Source organism: Danio rerio, chromosome 4, assembly GCF_052040795.2.
Source record: "Danio rerio strain M-AB ecotype USA chromosome 4, GRCz13ab, whole genome shotgun sequence".
Lineage (NCBI taxonomy): Eukaryota > Metazoa > Chordata > Actinopteri > Cypriniformes > Danionidae > Danio > Danio rerio.
The window spans coordinates 33292318-33309747 of NC_141024.2; the positions used below are offsets into that span (position 1 = coordinate 33292318).

The 17430-nt window shown below is 41.7% G+C and overlaps 2 protein-coding genes and 2 non-coding genes across 4 annotated transcripts in view; 3 read left to right on the forward strand and 1 right to left on the reverse strand.

The window, feature by feature from the left end:
• LOC141375062 (uncharacterized) overlaps positions 1-17430 on the forward strand; it is a 34091-nt gene that overhangs the window by 14503 nt on the left and 2158 nt on the right. The gene's annotated exons all lie outside the window — the stretch shown is intronic.
• The window catches only part of LOC147844804 (putative RNA-directed DNA polymerase from transposon BS), a 157678-nt gene continuing 149891 nt past the window's right edge, over positions 9644-17430 (reverse strand). The window contains exons 2-3 of the mRNA XM_088650023.1: positions 10640-11431; positions 9644-9690 (exon numbers count right to left, since the gene is read on the reverse strand). The gene's annotated coding sequence lies outside the window, so the exon portion shown is untranslated. The remainder of the gene's footprint in view (positions 9691-10639; positions 11432-17430) is intronic.
• Positions 9868-9939, forward strand: trnaq-cug (transfer RNA glutamine (anticodon CUG)). The gene has a single exon. It is a non-coding gene; the product is annotated as a tRNA-Gln (tRNA).
• trnaq-cug (transfer RNA glutamine (anticodon CUG)) lies at positions 10817-10888 on the forward strand. Its single transcript has one exon. It is a non-coding gene; the product is annotated as a tRNA-Gln (tRNA).

Consider the following 17430-nt stretch of genomic DNA (forward strand, 5'->3'; position numbering starts at 1 on the left):
GGTTGATTTTCCATAAACCTCATATTAACTGGGGTCTTAATACGATATTTTCGTGGAGTGAGACCTGTTATGAGTCTTGTCTTTCGTCTGCTCGTTCTGCTGTTTCTTGTTCTGTGTTTCAGGAGGAGCGCATGGACCTGTCAAACGTGCCCAGTGAGTACCTCGACCTGAAGAGAGTGTTCAGTAAGTCTCCAGCTGCTTCTCTGCCTCCTCATCGACCCTATGACTGTGCAATAGACTTATTGCCAGGTACCTCTCCGCCTAAAGGCAAGTTATACTCTCTTTCTATTCCTGAGAGGGAGGCCATGGAGAAATATATTTCTGATTCTCTAGTGGCCAAGATCATTCGGCCCTCTTCTTCACCGGCGGGGGCGGGGTTCTTTTTCGTGAAAAAGAAGGATGGGTCTCTTAGACCCTGTATAGACTATCGAGGGCTGAACAGCATCACGTTGAAGAATACATATCCTTTGCTGCTGATGTCTTCAGCGTTCGAGCGTCTGCAGGGGGCTTCATTTTTCACGAAATTAGATCTCCGCAACGCATATCATTTGGTTCGCATAAAGCAGGGCCATGGGTGGAAAACCACGTTCCTGAACCCTAGGGGGCATTTTGAATATTGTGTTCTTCCTTTTGGGCTTTCTAATGCTCCTGCGGTTTTCCAAGCACTCGTAAATGACGTGTTGCGAGACATGATAGATCAGTAGATCAGTTTATTTATGTCTACCTGGATGACATTCTGATTTTTTCTCGTTCTCTCCAGGAACATGTGCAGCTAGTCAGGCGAGTGCTTCAGCGGCTGCTAGAGAATGGGTTTTTTGTCAAGGCGGAGAAATGCGTGTTCCATGCACAGTCTGTTCCCTTTTTAGGACACATTGTGTCAGTCGAGGGGGTGCGCATGGATCCAGAGAAGGTTCAGGCTGTGGTAAATTGGCCAATTCCGGAGTCTCGTAAGGCCCTGCAGAGATTTCTGGGCTTCGCCAATTTTTACCAGCGTTTTATTCACAATTTCAGCCAGCTCGCCGCTCCTCTGACGTCCTTAACCTCCTCCAAATCTCCCTTCAGGTGGTCGAGTGCAGCACAGGCTGCATTCTCCAAACTGAAGAGCCGCTTTGTTTCAGCTCCCATTCTATTGACACCTGATCCCTCCCGGCAGTTTGTGGTGGAGGTTGACGCGTCAGAGGTGGAGGTGGGCGCTATCCTGTCCCAGCGCGCAGCCTCGGATGACAGAATTCATCCGTGCGTGTTTTTCTCTCACCAATTATCTCCCGCAGAACGAAACTACGACATTGGTAATAGGGAGTTGTTGGCTGTCAAACTCACTTTGGAGGAGTGGCGTCATTGGTTGGAGGGTCGAGGGTTCCTTTTATCGTTTGGACCGATCATAAGAACCTGGAATACATCAGGTCCGCCAGATGACTCAGCTCCAGGCAGGCTCGGTGGGCATTATTTTTCGGACGTTTCAACTTTACCATCTCTTATCGGCCGGGTTTCAAAAACATCAAACCCGACGCGTTATCCCGTCTTTTTGATTCTTCCGAGCGCAATACGTCTCTTGAGCCCATCGTTCCCCAGAGGATTTGTATTTCTGCAGTGACATGGGAGATCGAGAGCAGGGTTCGCACAGCCCTGGTTGGGGTAACGCCCCCAGTTGAATGCCCACCCAGTCCATTGTTTGTGCCGGAGGGGATTCGGTCTGACGTCATTCGATGGGGACATTCTTCCAAAGTGGCTTGTGATCCAGGGGTGAGTCGTACATTATTTTTAGTTAAACAGCGATTCTGGTGGCCAGCTATGGCAAGGCACATACACAAGTTTGTTTTGCCCTGTTCTGTTTGTGCTGTTTCTAAGACTTCTAATCGCCCTCCTAATGGACTCCTTCAGCCGCTGTCAGTGCCTTCGAGACCTTGGTCGCACATTTTGCTAGATTTCGTCACCGGTCTCCCGCCATCTGGTGGCAATACGGCTGTTTTGACTGTTGTGGACCGATTTTCGAAGGCTACTCATTCCTCTGCCCAAATTACCCTCAGCCAGAGAGACAGCGGATGCTGTCATTAATCACGTCTTTCGCATTCATGGCCTCCCGACGGACGTGGTTTCTGACAGGGGGCCCCACTTTGTCTCTAAATTTTGGAGAGAATTTTGTCATTTATTGGGAGCGACTGTAAGTCTTTCTTCTGGTTTTATTCCTCAGAGTAACGGACAAACCAAGGGCCAACCAAGATCTCGAGCGCATGTTACGTTGTTTGGTTTCCCAGAATCCTTCCTCTTGGAGTCAGCAGCTCCCTTGGGTGGAGTACGCACACAATTCATTACCTTTCTCCTTTTCAGTGTAGCTTAGGTTACCAGCCACCAGCTTTTCCCAGTCTGGAATGCGAAGTCGCGGTCCCCTCCGCCCATGCCTTTGTTCAGAGGTGCGCGCACCAAGGCTAAAGCCTTGATTACAATCGCCAGGTAAGCGCTTCTGGGAGCACCAGGAGGTGCTCTTGAGAGAGTGGTAATGTCATGGTTGCAGGTTTGTGCACTCTTCCGGAGTTTCTGTTTGATCATGTGGGTTTGTTTTGTTTTTGTGGCCCACGTGTATTTGTTTTGGTCACGTTTCTTGACGGCACTCAGCTGGATTGATTGTTCGCCAGCTGATACTCATTATCGTGCCTATATATGTGCTACGTGTTTAGTGTGTCATTGTCAGTTCGTTACGTGTGGTTATGGTGCTATCTTGTCTGTGCTCATGACCTGAGGAGTTTTTACTAGACCCTGTTTACTGCCTGATTCCTGCCCTGTTTCTCCTATTTCTAGCACTGCACTCATTCCTTGCTTTTGTTTTGACTGTGTTAATAAATAATTATTTTGCTTACTCGCACTTGGATTCACCTGAACATTATTTACTTGTGACAATAAGGTTATCAGCTTGAATTAGATGAATCTAAATCTAAAATTATTATAAATTGGAGTCAGATTAAAACTCAGAACTAAAAACAAATTAAAATTAATTATAATGAACAAAAATATTTCTTTTCACATATGCTAAAAGGTTTACTTGCATTTAACCTTCACCCATGCTGTGAGTTCCGTCATGGGACTAATAAATGGACTCTTACATGTGTGTGTATTTAACCATAAAAACCATAATAGTTCTACAGTTTATTCTATTTCACTTGTTGTTGGTTTCTAATTTATTGCGCATTTTATTTAAATATTGTATTTATTTTGTTAAAGAGCCCATATTACGGGTTTTTGAAAATGCCCTTCCATGTAGTGTGTAACACAGCTATAAGTGAAGTGAAATATCCAGCTAAGGCATAAATCTGTAAGTGTACAGTGTTTAAAACTGTTGATTCATCTATAAAAGAGTCGACTCATAGTGCTTCAAATTAGTCGTCTTGATAACGAGTCATTAAAGACACAGCGTCACACTAAACCAACTGAACTAAAACAGAGGATTAAACAACTCAATTTAAATAATAGCATTAGCAGCTTCACTGATTACACTTTGACTTCATTTCTGTAAGAATATTTTTTTATTAAAAATATTTCATTTGACCTCACCATCATCCCAGATAGCATGAACATGGAGATCAGAGGCTGCTTAGTTGAGCTGTTGAACCTTTACTCCTCTATCTTAATGGTTTTGTGACTGTTATAGGTGTGTTTCTAAAACGCATCAGTTATAGCAAAAAATGTCGTGAGAAGTATACTGTTTGTGCTTAGTTGAAGGTAGATGTAGTTTTGTGTTTCTCTTCTCTGTTTTTGCTTATTAACAGCAGGTGTTTATCATCAGTGCTCAATCATCACTTAATTAACCCCATCATTGTCTCATTAACTTTAACTCTGCTGCTGAGTAAATTTTTGCTCAATTTAGAGAGGGACCAAATGTTCTCTGAACTGAGTAAATTTTACTCTGAAGATTTTACTGTGCATGATGAGTTGTTTTAAATATGTTGAAAAATAGCATTTTTTTGTGTGTGTAATTTGTTTAATTTTTAATCATTATTATTTTATTTAGAGTTTTATTCTCAGTTGATTTCATCTTTGGTTTTGGCTGTAATTTGTGTTTTTCTTTCCTTCAGTGATTCTGCTTGTTAACAGTTGTTCATCAATAATTATCAATCCTCCTTTAATTAGACACTTCATTATCTCATTAACTTCATCACTGTCTGAGTGTTCAACCCTCTGTAGTGAGGACACTAGTGAGGATTTTGCTCTGGGATTTAAGGGGTTAAATGTGTTCAATGAAAAATACAGACTGTGGAAATTATTTTTTAACAGAAATATTCTGTAAATTTACCAATGTAAAATGTTGAAAACAGCAGATTACTGGCAACCATTGCTGCCAGTATTTTGACATACATTTTACAGATATTTTACAAATTAAGAGTTTGCTAATTAACACTCTGAGTGTTAAAAATTTTAACACTTTCAAAAGTGTTATTTTAACACTTTTATAGTGGTTCCCATATAAACACTGAGGGAGTGTTAATTGTAACTCTAAGGTAGTTAAATCTACCAAATCTAAAATTTGCAGTGTGAGTTCGATAAAAAATACAGACTGTGGAATGTGTTTTTAACAGAAATATTCTGTAAACTGAATTTATGAATGTTAAAAACAGCAGAATACTGGCAACCACAGCTGCTGGTATTTTTCCGAAAAATCAAAAAAATGAAAGAAAAAAAAAACAGCAAAAAGTTTTTTGTGTCACCATTGTGGAGGATAGTATCGTCTGTGTTCAAGTCCAAGATAAACTGAAAGTATTTGATGTTATACTGCATCTTCTTTTGTTTAAAGGTAACTGTAGTTACTAATGCAGTCAAAGTCTGTTTGCTAATAGCAATCACACATGAACACATTATTGCATCTAAAGACTTTACATTTTTCTGCACTAAGCTATGATTTTGTAAACTGAACATTAGCCGCATTTCCACTACCGGGCCAGTGCGAGCCAGGGCTTTAATCGGGCCGGGCCAATAGCCCGGAAGGTTGAGAAATGAGGCTGAAATCATGTCGCGTTTCCACTGTCGGGCTAGTAGCTAACAGCGTGTCACGCAAACACCGCCCACAGAACGTCCCCGAATTAAACGTCACACAACCGCCCACTTCAGCGGGAATGAGGACAGGCAGATAAAGCAGACCATAGAATTATCACGAAATGAAACCATTAAAATGAAGACAACCGAAACAAACAAACGACACGTTACTGTACAGCAGTACATGAAATGTCTATACGCACAGACCTGTGTATTTCCATTCATTACATTTGTTAACTCGCCGACCGACTGCATTGTGCATGGAGTGCTCTCGCCACTAACGCAGGGACCCAACACAGAGAGCGCACACATCCATAATATAAAGCCACAGAAATTCTCCTTTATAACTCGATATGGCATGTATTTTAAAACATCCTCGTTTTGATAGAAGTCGTGTTAAGTTTTCAGCACAAGAGCGAGTAGCCTAATAAAATATAACCATATTTGTTGCGCTCGGCAGCTAGTCACTAAAGCTCTTCATTTAAAGTTTCAATTATAAATTTAACCACGTCATATAAAAACAAAAACAGTTGTTTGAGGATATAGAACACATTTTGTGTTTGGACTTTCCCCTGATGCGTTTAAAGCAGCAAGCGCTGCGCAGGACTGAGTGACAGAAAAAAAGGTATAGGCTAGATTCTGCTTTCACTCACCCAAATAATGCTCTTTGCGCGATTTGATTAATATCATCATATGCAAATACTTTATAAATATTTACTTAGATATATATTTACGTTATATAAATATTTCAAACCTTCTCCGTTGTTTACTGTTTAGAAAATATCGAAAATCTTTTTTTTCAGACAGGTCTTTGTAAAATGAAAGTTAGGCTATATGTGGCTTTAAAACGGTTTGATTTATGTATTGTATATAGGCTACCTACATTGTTATAGCTATAGCTTTTGTTTATTTTATATTGGTTAATTTATTTAATGTGATTTTATATATCCGATATTTGTAATTCTTTAAATTATATTTCAATATAGCTTAGGCTACTTTATCAAGATATGACACTATATTGTTTAAAGTCTACGAAAGTGGGCACGTATTTTGTTAAGTTTTATGTCTTTCTGCTGTATTTATATTGTGTTTTATCTCCAAAATAAATAAAGAAAAAAGCCGCTCGCGGCATAACAGAGCTGTGAAGGAGCGCTTTTGCCCGGTCTCACACACACATACAGGAATCCAAACGCGCACAAACAAACATTTTAAACTTGACAAAAACTCTCGAAAACCTTTACTGTCTGCTGTGTCTTTAATATGGTGTAAAGATTATTATGCGTTATTGAAACATAAAGGAAGACGCAGCAAAAAACATCACTATAAATTAAAACTATATTATTTTATGCAGCAGCCTTACATTTAAAAGGGAAACATAAGGGTGATCATACGCAAAAAGACTCCAGACTATAAGGCTAGATGTTTTCTTTCCCTTATTTCTTTATTTGTTTGGCGCATGTACTCATGTGTGATCAGAAAACTGCCCGCCTCTCCTTTCACTCCGCCCCGAAGCCCCAGCTGGCCCTCCTTGGCCCAAGGTATTCGGCGGGCCGAAAAAGGCCGGCCACTGGCCCCAAGAAAGCCCCGCTTTGGCCCCGGAAGTGACAGTGGAAACCCCACTGGCCTTGGCTCGCCCTGGCTCGCTCGCTTTAGGCGCGATAGTGGAAACGCGGCTATTGTATCAGTTCATGAAATATGGTTATTTTTCGGACATTTATACAGTTCTATAAAACTTCCATATTTTTCACAGAAAGATTCTGGCAATCACAGGTGCTGACATTTGTTCGTATATTTAACAGATATTTTACACAATAAGGGTTTTCTAATCAACACTCTCTTGGTGTTGATAATGTTAACACTTTCAAAAGTGTTATTTTTAACACTTATAGTGGTTCCCATATAAACTCTGAGGGAGTGTTAATTTTAACTCCAAGGTAGTTAAATCTACTATCTAAAATTTGCAGTGTGGTAGGCCCATAATATAGATTTTAATTGCTTTAAATTATTTTAATGTTTTTATATTTGTAGTGTGTATATAAAACGAACGCTTAGCTTATTGTTCGCAGTGATCGTTATAATAGGATCATGTGCATTCCATAAATTACTCAGTATTTACATTCTTTGGTCGCAGTGCTGTATTTTATTTATTGCATTTAGCCATAAAACAGTGATATTGAAAAAAAAAATGTTGTGATTTAAAAACAAGCTTGCAATTCTTAACGGTGATAGCAATATTTTAAGCTTGTTCTCAGACAAGTTTCTGGGTCACTAATACTTTATATTTCTGGAAAATCCAGGATGAAATTCTAGTAAATGGTGGTACTGTAGAGGAATAGCTTCCCGATAGTTTCACACCACCTAAAAGCTCATTTGTTTTTTATTTATTTATTGACCCTGCTAATCCAGCAAGGATTTTTTTTCTATGGTTGCATCTGTGTTTTAGTTTTTTGTGATTGTATTTTTCTCAATCAATTAAATAAATGCTGTTCATTAAACAGCTTACGCATTGTGATTTAAACCTGTACTGTAGCTCCTAGATCCAAATTAAATTAGTAAATTATGTTATTATCGCATCTGAAATAAAATGCATTTTTTACTCTAATGAAAAATACATGTTAAATTAGAACACAAATAGACACATGTATTTAATATTCTACAGTTTTATTTTTTGAGTAAATGGTTTTGACTATTGCAGCCTATAATTTAAATGTTCTCTCTGTGTTTAAGTGTACTGCATGTATAGAAGGTTTGAATGAATTTATGCTCTTAACAATTATTTACAGCTGTATATTTATATAAATAATAAAAAAATGATGACAGGTTGTGGTGTGTTTTGTCATATATAAAGATTAAATTATAGTATGTGTCCTTTAAAAAACTGTAATTATGTAATATGAATTGGTTTAATGCTGAAAAGGTTGTTTAAGCATTCATTTCAACGTTAAATCGTTTGGATAGATTATATGTTGACTGTGTGGATTCTATGTCGTTCCAATTGACTTAAAATCAACATCGTTTCAACATTAGGTAGACAAACCAATTAGGTCGATTATATGTTGAAAATGTCTGGATTCTATAACGCTGTTTCAGTCGACTGAAAATCAACATCGGTTCAACAATGGGTAAGTAACCAATTGCGTCGATTTCGGGTTAAATTTGTATGGAGTGCCTGACATCATTTCAACATTACCCCTGTAGGGATTTTATACAGTTTAACCCAAAGAATGACCAGTATGTCAGATGAAGAAGAGCCGGAGTCAGAGATGCAAATACATAAATAAATAAAAATTACTGAAGTTAGTTTGCAGTTTCATCACCATAAGCCAGCTTCAACAGTCCAATGAGTTCCTAGGCCGCTCTGCTTACAATCACCAATCAATAACAATTATACTCTCACATAACGTCATTAACTTTGTCATATAGGTGTTCTAACCTGATTGGTTAAAACACAGATAGACTAGGGAAATTTCCATGTGGGGTTCGTGCATATAATTCTGAACAATATCTTTAGCAGAAACGTCACACATCCACTAGATTGATTAGAGCTGACACCAGACCTGTGAAATGGATCCACAATCAAATAGAACACAAACACTTAAAGTATAATCTGTTTCTTATCCAAGGCTGAGTGTACTCTCAGCGGTCTTTATCAAAACTGGTTAAAAACCAACATAATCTGCATTCAGGCAGTTATATTATTACTACGAAAAATCTATCTGGAATAAAAAGTTGAATCACTTTGGACAATTTAGATAGTATTAACTACGGTGGCCGGGAAGTGCAAAACAACTTTACAAAGTGTGAAACACTTTTGCAAAGCTCGAGACAAATTTACATATTGAAAAAAACATTTTTACCTATCATCAGAAACAATTACAGAGGAATTTTTTTTTTTTACCAAGGACGAAACAAATTTACATTTTAGTAAAAAGTTAACACTTTTACAAGTCCCGAAACAAATTTACAATTACAGATTCCTTACGGAAAGGAAATGTACCACACACCGGAAGAAAATGTTTTCCAAAATGTAAATTTGTCTTGAGCTTTGTAAGTGTTTCACACTTAGTAATGTTGTTTTGCACTTCCCAGTCACCGTAATTAACTCATAGAAATAGCAATAAATACAGTTGCTTCCAGTCCTCAGCCCCCAGTTCCACTCAAGGTCTCTGTGACCTCTGACCTAGTTTGGTGACTCTGGAAAAAGTTACAGAGACAGGCAAATGCACTGAACTTTGTTACATAAAATTGTGTGTTTAACTTATTCATTAGTTAAAATCATTTCAAAGTTAAATACGCGTTTAAATAATCAAATAATCATATTTAATACAGATAATGAGAAACAGGACATGCGAAAATGGTAAATGTTGAACCATGATGAGATGGATTGGAGGGCAGAAAACAGAATATCTTCTTCACCCCGATGAGCAAAACTGTGATTAACGTGGATTCGATATCAAAAGAAACATTGATTTTTTCGGTTGAAATTATATCATTACATCAGCGCTCTACCATTTGAGCTAATTCCCCTCGGAAAATCAAAATTGGCGATTTTTGACGTGGTCAAAATAGATAAAAGATCACATCTGCTCTGTGGTGGCCTCTATGCCCTGCCCGCCGTTTAGTCGTCAAATTGCCTGGAATAGTGCGCTTTTCTTTTGAAGGCCCTACCTGGTCCTGCTCCAGTAAACGTGTGAGGAGCCCTGCATGCCGAATGACGAGTTACTTAAAAATCAATTCACATTGGCACTGCCTTGTATTGATATTCTGCTACTTTCTGGCAAGGCCATTAAAAAAAATAAATAAAAAAATCTCTTCAGCCCGGGCAGCACCTCTCAGCAGTCTTGAGGTTCCATGGTGTAATGGTTAGCACTCTGGACTCTGAATCCAGTGATCTGAGTTCAAATCTCGGTGGGACCTTGTTTTCACCACACAAAAAATGCTGGAATAGCATTGTAATCTCCTGACGGTTACTCTGAGCTTTTTAGTAAGCTTGGCTGTATTGTGCCGGTTAGCTTAGCTGGTTAGAGTGTGGTGCTGTTATCGACAAGGTTGCAAGTTCGATCCCCGTACTGGCCATACTTTTACTCTTTAAGGGCTCAGATGCATTTAAGGATTCTGCTTAGTCTCACAGAGATCGATGCTGCAGGATAATTGTGACAGGGCAGCCGAAATAGCTCAGTTGGGACAGCCTTAAACTGAAGATCTAAAGGTCCCTGGTTCAATCTCGTGTTTCGGCAAAACAGTGCTGTCGTTCTGTTCTGGGCACAAGGGTCAGGGTTGCAATGATATTTACTACACGGGAACTGGCAAAGCTGACATAAGGAGTTTAGCTTTAAACTCTCAAGGTGCCACCAGCTTTGCAATAAAAGTCAATGTAAAAAGGCATGAAAACAGAAGTAGAGAATGCAGGCATCGATCCCGCTACCTCTTACATGCTTAGTGAGCGCTCTACCATTTGAGCTAATTCCCCTCGGAGCAATCAAGATTGGCGATTTTCGACGTGGTCAAAATAGAAAAAAAAAAAGATCACATCTGCTCTGTGGTGGCCTCTTTGCCCTGCCCGCCGTTTAGTCATCAAATTGCCTGGAATAGTCCACTTTTCTTTTGAAGGCCCTACCTGGTCCTGCTCCAGTAAACGTGTGAGGAGCCCTGCATGCCGAATGACGAGTTACTTAAAAATCAATTCACATTGGCACTGCCTTGTATTGATATTCTGCTACTTTCTGGCAAGGCCATTAAAAAAAATAAATAAAAAAATCTCTTCAGCCCGGGCAGCACCTCTCAGCAGTCTTGAGGTTCCATGGTGTAATGGTTAGCACTCTGGACTCTGAATCCAGTGATCTGAGTTCAAATCTCGGTGGGACCTTGTTTTCACCACACAAAAAATGCTGGAATAGCATTGTAATCTCCTGACGGTTACTCTGAGCTTTTTAGTAAGCTTGGCTGTATGTGGCCGGTTAGCTTAGCTGGTTAGAGTGTGGTGCTGTTATCGACAAGGTTGCAAGTTCGATCCCCGTACTGGCCATACTTTTACTCTTTAAGGGCTCAGATGCATTTAAGGATTCTGCTTAGTCTCACAGAGATCGATGCTGCAGGATAATTGTGACAGGGCAGCCGAAATAGCTCAGTTGGGACAGCCTTAAACTGAAGATCTAAAGGTCCCTGGTTCAATCTCGTGTTTCGGCAAAACAGTGCTGTCGTTCTGTTCTGGGCACAAGGGTCAGGGTTGCAATGATATTTACTACACGGGAACTGGCAAAGCTGACATAAGGAGTTTAGCTTTAAACTCTCAAGGTGCCACCAGCTTTGCAATAAAAGTCAATGTAAAAAGGCATGAAAACAGAAGTAGAGAATGCAGGCATCGATCCCGCTACCTCTTACATGCTTAGTGAGCGCTCTACCATTTGAGCTAATTCCCCTCGGAGCAATCAAGATTGGCGATTTTCGACGTGGTCAAAATAGAAAAAAAAAAAGATCACATCTGCTCTGTGGTGGCCTCTTTGCCCTGCCTGCCGTTTAGTCGTCAAATTGCCTGGAATAGTCCACTTTTCTTTTGAAGGCCCTACATGGTCCTGCTCCAGTAAACGTGTGAGGAGCCCTGCATGCCGAATGATGAGTTACTCAGAAATCAATGCACATTGGCACTGCCTTGTATTGACATTCTGCCACTTTCTGGCAAGGCCGTTTTATTTCTTAAATTTTTTTCTCTTTAACCCGGGCAGCAGCATTCATAAGTCTTGAGGTTTCATGGTGTAATGGTTAGCACTCTGGACTCTGAATGCAGTGATCTGAGTTCAAATCTTGGTGGGACCTTGTTCTTTTACCAGCACCGCACAAAAAAAGCTGGAATAGCATTGTAATCTCTTGACGGCCGGAGAATGACAGTTACTCTGAGCTTTTTAGTAAGCTTGGCAGTATGTGGCTGGTTATCTCAGCAGGTTAGAGCATGGTACTAATAACGACAAGGTTGCGGGTTTGATCCCCCTACTGACCAAGCCTTTACTCTCTTAGGCCTGAGATGCATTTAAGGGCTCTGCTCAGTCTCACAGACATCCATGCTGCAGGAAAACTCTGATAAGGCAGCTGAAATAGCTCAGTTAGGACAGCATTAGACTAAAGATCTAAAGGTCACTGGTTGGGTTTCGGCAAAGTAGTGTTGTCGTTCTCTTTTTGGAACAAGGGTCAGGGGCCTCATGTATCAACACTGCGTTCACACTAAAACTTTGCATACACCATGTTTCATGCTCACGTTTGGATTTACTAACGATGAAATTAATGTGGGAATATGCAAAGGTCCATGCCAACTTCATGCCTGGCGTACGCACATTTCTTGTGTGTGTTTTTTTTTCATTGGCGACTCCTAGAGGCAGTTGTGTTAAATTGCACTCTACAAAGTATCTTTGAGCCATGCAATGGCAGCTGTATGAGACGGGTTCATCCGCATGTCTAGCAGGTATAAATGGTTTCCTTACCATGCAGTTGACCAACTAAACATTAAATCGCAATTTGCAACGGTCACTGTTTTTTCCAATGTAAATGCAAGCTTTAGCGAAGGTTCTACCAAGAAGACTGAAATGTCACGTCATTCAAAATAATTATCTTGTCAGCCTATAACAACCAAGCAAGCCATGTATATAAGCTCATCTAAACAATCTGTTTCGCTGTATTCAGGTGACGTTGCGGAAGTTTCGGTCACGGTGCGGAAGTTTGGACTGCCAACGTTGTTTACGTCTCACAAGTTTGTTCATTTCTCTGTTCGTGTTCACGTAACAGCTCAAAGTTGAAGGTTAACAGCTTCGGCTAATCACTTCATTTTCGCTATTGATTGATTTCGCCATTTCACTTTCATTATCCGCCGATCGTACATTTAAATATCCTTGCATCGGGTTAAGGTTAACGTTACTAGCTTTTAGCACTTCTAACATTAGATCCTACTCGCAAAAATATACCTCATAGCTGGAGACCAGAATGATCATGGAACTTCACCGTTCACAGCTTTTGTAAAACACTGCAACTTAAAACAGAAATTGAGCATCATTTACCATGCGAGTTTCTGCTGGGCAGTCCTTTGCTGACACGGAGTTACAGGTAACTTACAGCCTCCATTTCACTGCGATTGAGAAGTAAACTCCATTTCTCAGACTGTTGCCCTTTGACATGTTAACGTGAGTTTCCTCTCCTCACGGCCGTTAAAGAGCTTTACTTGTGAATCCATAACATGGCGAGTTTTTCTTCGTGTTTATCATTGATCAGCTGTAATCACCGCTTAACTTTAACAGTGTCACTCATTGGCGAACAGCGCCAGCCATTAGACCAATCGCAGCCCTTTCCGTCGAGCACAGTTTACGCGTTGAGCCATTATGGAAGATTGTTGGGGCCAAAACGTCTTTTACGAACTCTTTATCTAATATTAAAAAAATAAATAAAAATTCACTCGATAAAGCGAGCAGGACATTCACTTTCGTTTATTTGCTATGAATGATAATGTTGTCATGTACATGCTCGAGTTTTTTAGAGTACAGTTCCGACTGTTTGTATTAAATGACAACTCGTATTACGAATAACACATACAAATATAAATCTATTTATACTTTTTGTTGTGCTATGAATTAAAATATAATCGTGTATGGGAAGCATCATCAATGCACCCTGACGTACTATAGTATCGGGTTGAACCAAATCGATGGCATAATTGTAAACGAACCGTAAGACCAGTGCAAGTTCACTCCTTGAGCAAATATGCTGTTTCCATAAACCAAGATGTTACAGGTACATAGTCAGCATAACATGTGAGTCCAATACATATATTTTAAGTTTCAAACGTTTTCTTTCATTTCAAGTAATAATCATCATCTGTTGTCTTTGCAGCTACTGGTGGTGGCGGTCCAGTTGGGTTTTATGGCTCCTCGCGCTACATGACATCTCGGATTACCAGTTCTAGGGTTTATCGGGTTCTTCCATATAGCTAGGTCTATTACGGCCTCTTTAACCATGGCTTATCGTTGCCTTTCATCTGCACTTAATGTGACCCTTTATAGTAGCACTTTTTTATGGACATAACTGTTCAATATTGCAATTTTGGTATCATCACAATTTAACATTTCCTTACATAAGCATAATTCGATTCATTTATGTATCATCGTATATAATGTGATTTAGCGCTGTATCACCGTAATTGATCTTGATCTGTGTATGCATGCACCTAAGCTCTTTAATCCTTATTTAACAAGAATGAAGGTAGGCTACAGGTGCCATACTAACTATATGCTTTCATGAGGTTCGCTGCTCTTCAGATACAGAAATCTTGGTCTCATAATGAATGAATTTATTTTCATGCAAAACGGGGTTGCTATGAATGAAAAAACTTGTCGCAATCATAACTCTAAAATACAATATGATTATTTAAATAATGTGCAGGCTTTCGGTTTCATTTTCACTGCTGAGTGCTGTTCGTACTTCGCTCGCAGCTCTCAAACGATCACTCTGTGCCACAAACTGAATATTATTTACAACTTTATTACCTGTTTTTCACAACATATGCAGGTTCTGTTCACTAAAGTAGACGCACGCATGCACGGCAATCATTAACTAGGGCGTGCACCCACTCGCAATCTCTTTGGCCGGGCCGTCGGGGCACGCTCTCAATGTCTTCGGCCCGTCGGGGTACGCTCTCAATGTCTTCGGCCCATCGGGCACACTCTGAATGTCTTCGGCCCATTGGGGCACACTCTGAGTGTTTTCGGTCCGTCAAAGCACACTCTGAGTGTCTTCGGCCCGTCGAGGCACACTCTGAATGTCTTCGGCCCGTCGAGGCACACTCTGAATGTCTTCGGCCCGTTGAGGCACACTCTGAATGTCTTCAGCCCGTCGGGGCACGCTCTCTCTCGATTTCTTTCGATTGATCGTGCAGCTCTAAATTATACCATACTGAAACTTTCATAACCTGAATCCCCAAGTTCTCTTTAGCTCAACGTACTGCTGTCTCTGCTCTCTCATGTAAAACAGCGTGTAGAATGTGACTGCAGAGCAAGCTAACTGATATTGCTATCACATTTCTAGAAGAACGAAAGCAATGAAATCGACCATATAAAAACATCAGCAGGACAGGCCTGCGCTACAACTTATCGACTATATAAAAATCCCAACAAGGAAAATCTTAACTGTTGGGTATTTTATTTTTGGGGGTAGTCATCGCCTACTGTTATCTTGAGACAGGACCCAATCATAATTCAGGGGATTCAATGTTAACTCCAATTTTCTAAACAGCTAGACATTAATTGTCGTAAATCACAACACATTGTCAATTTCATGGGTTTCATAGAACGTAACCCTAATCAAACCTAACAGGGCTCCATCTCGTACAGCAAGCCCAACAGGGCTCCGTCTCGCACCGCAAGCCCAATGGGGCTCCATCTCTCACCGCAAGCCCAATGGGGCTCCATCTCTCACCGCAAGCCCAATGGGGCTCCTTCTCGCACCGCAAGCCCAATGGGGCTCCTTCTCGCAATCTCTTTGGCCCGTCTGGGCACGCTCTCAATGTCTTCGGCCCGTCGGGGCATGCTGTCAATGTCTTCGGCCCGTCAGGGCACACTCTGAGGGCCTACTCACACTATGCCATCCGTACCGTGCCCAGGCCCGTTTCCGGGATTGATTGAGAAGTGTGTGCGCGCTGAATCGGGCTCAAGCACGGTTCACTTGGCCGACTCTGGTCCAGTTGGAAGAGGTGGGCCTGAGTGCGATTCACTTGGGCTTTGGTGCGGTACGCTTGTGAGTGAGTGCAAAATGCGCCAAAGCCCGAAACTGACAGCGAGACGTGACTTTTAAGGGACTGTTTCATATGGATTTATTATTCAATCTTACTGTTCAGTGAACGCAAACTGCAGTAGCTTACTAAAGACACAAACCCCTCACTGCACGACAGCTCCGCACCTTCAGCAGACCACCTCATTCCTGCAGCAGCAGCACGAGGGCTTTATGATTGTTTCTGAGCACCAAAAGTGGCGGATCTATTCGGCGAAATATCTGACTGCGTGTCACCGCATCCCTAAGGACTGTTTGGTAAAATATTTAACTGCCCGTCACCGCATATCAAACGACCGACACGATATAACTAGAGAAATCTCCTCTGTGCGGCTGAGTGAGAGCACTTCTCACTGAACAGCGCAGCAGCAATGACGTAAGTGTGCCGAGGCCCGTTTGTGGTGTGAGTGCGGGCCGTCGGGGAGACGGGAGAGAAGCCAAGCGTGCTTTGGCCCGGTTCAAGGCAACTGTACCTAGTGTGAGTACGGTCTGAATGTCTTCGACCCGTGGGGGCACACTCTCAATGTCTTCGGCCCGTCGGGGCACGCTCTCAATGTCTTCTGCCCATCGGGGCACGCTCTCCTTCCTCTACCCGTCGGGGCAATCTTTCTCTCCTCTGCCGGCCAGGTCAATCTCTCTCTCTCTCTCTCTCTCTCCTCTGCCTTAGGGGCACTCTCTCTCTCTCTCTCCCCTCTGCCTTAAGGGCTCTCTCTCTCTCTCTCTCTTCTGCTCGTAGGGGCTCTCTCTCTCCTCTGCTCGTCAGGGCACTCTCTCTCTCTCCTCTGCTCGTCGGGGCACTCTCTCTCTCCTCTGCTCGTCGGGGCACTCTCTCACCTCTGCCCGTTGGGGCTCTCTCTCTCTCCCCCCTCTGCTCGTCGGGGCATGCTGTTTTCTGCCTGCTGGGGCTCTCTCTCTCCCTCCTTGGCATGTCGGGGCACGCACTCTCTCCTCTGCCTGTCGGGGCACTCTCTCGTCTGCTTGTCGGGGCACTCTCTCGTCTGCTTGTCGGGGAACGCTTTTTCTTTTCCGCCCATCAGGGCAATCTCTCTCTCTCCTCTCCTCGTCGGGACACACTCTCTTATGCTCGTCAGGGCACGCTCTCTCCTCTACCCGTCGGGGTATGCGCTCTCTCTTATCTTCAATAGGGCTTCTAGCATCTACTAGCCTAATCGCGTGCTTCGTCTTATCTTCATGTTGGATCTCTTATATACCTCTCTGCCCATCAGGGCACTATTTAATCTCCATTTTGCTTTGCGCGATTTGCATGAATATACCATGTAAGCTATCTCATCTTGTCATTCTGTTTTAGGATTGCTACAAAACTGAACCCTAAAGTTTTGCCTTTTGGGGTTGGCTTCGCCCTGCCTTCATCTTCAGGCAGGATCTGCCAGCTCATCCAGAGTTCTGCACCATAGACAGGGCTTACGCCAAAGAACTTTATGAAAGGACCGTAACAAACTCTCATTCATGCAAACAATTCACAATAAATGTTCAAACGTTTATCTGCCTCCTAGAGTCTTTCTGGTAGAAATGAAAGCTTTAGCGAAGGTTCTACCAGGAAGACTGAGATGTCACGTCATTCAAAATAATTATCTCGTCAGCCTATAA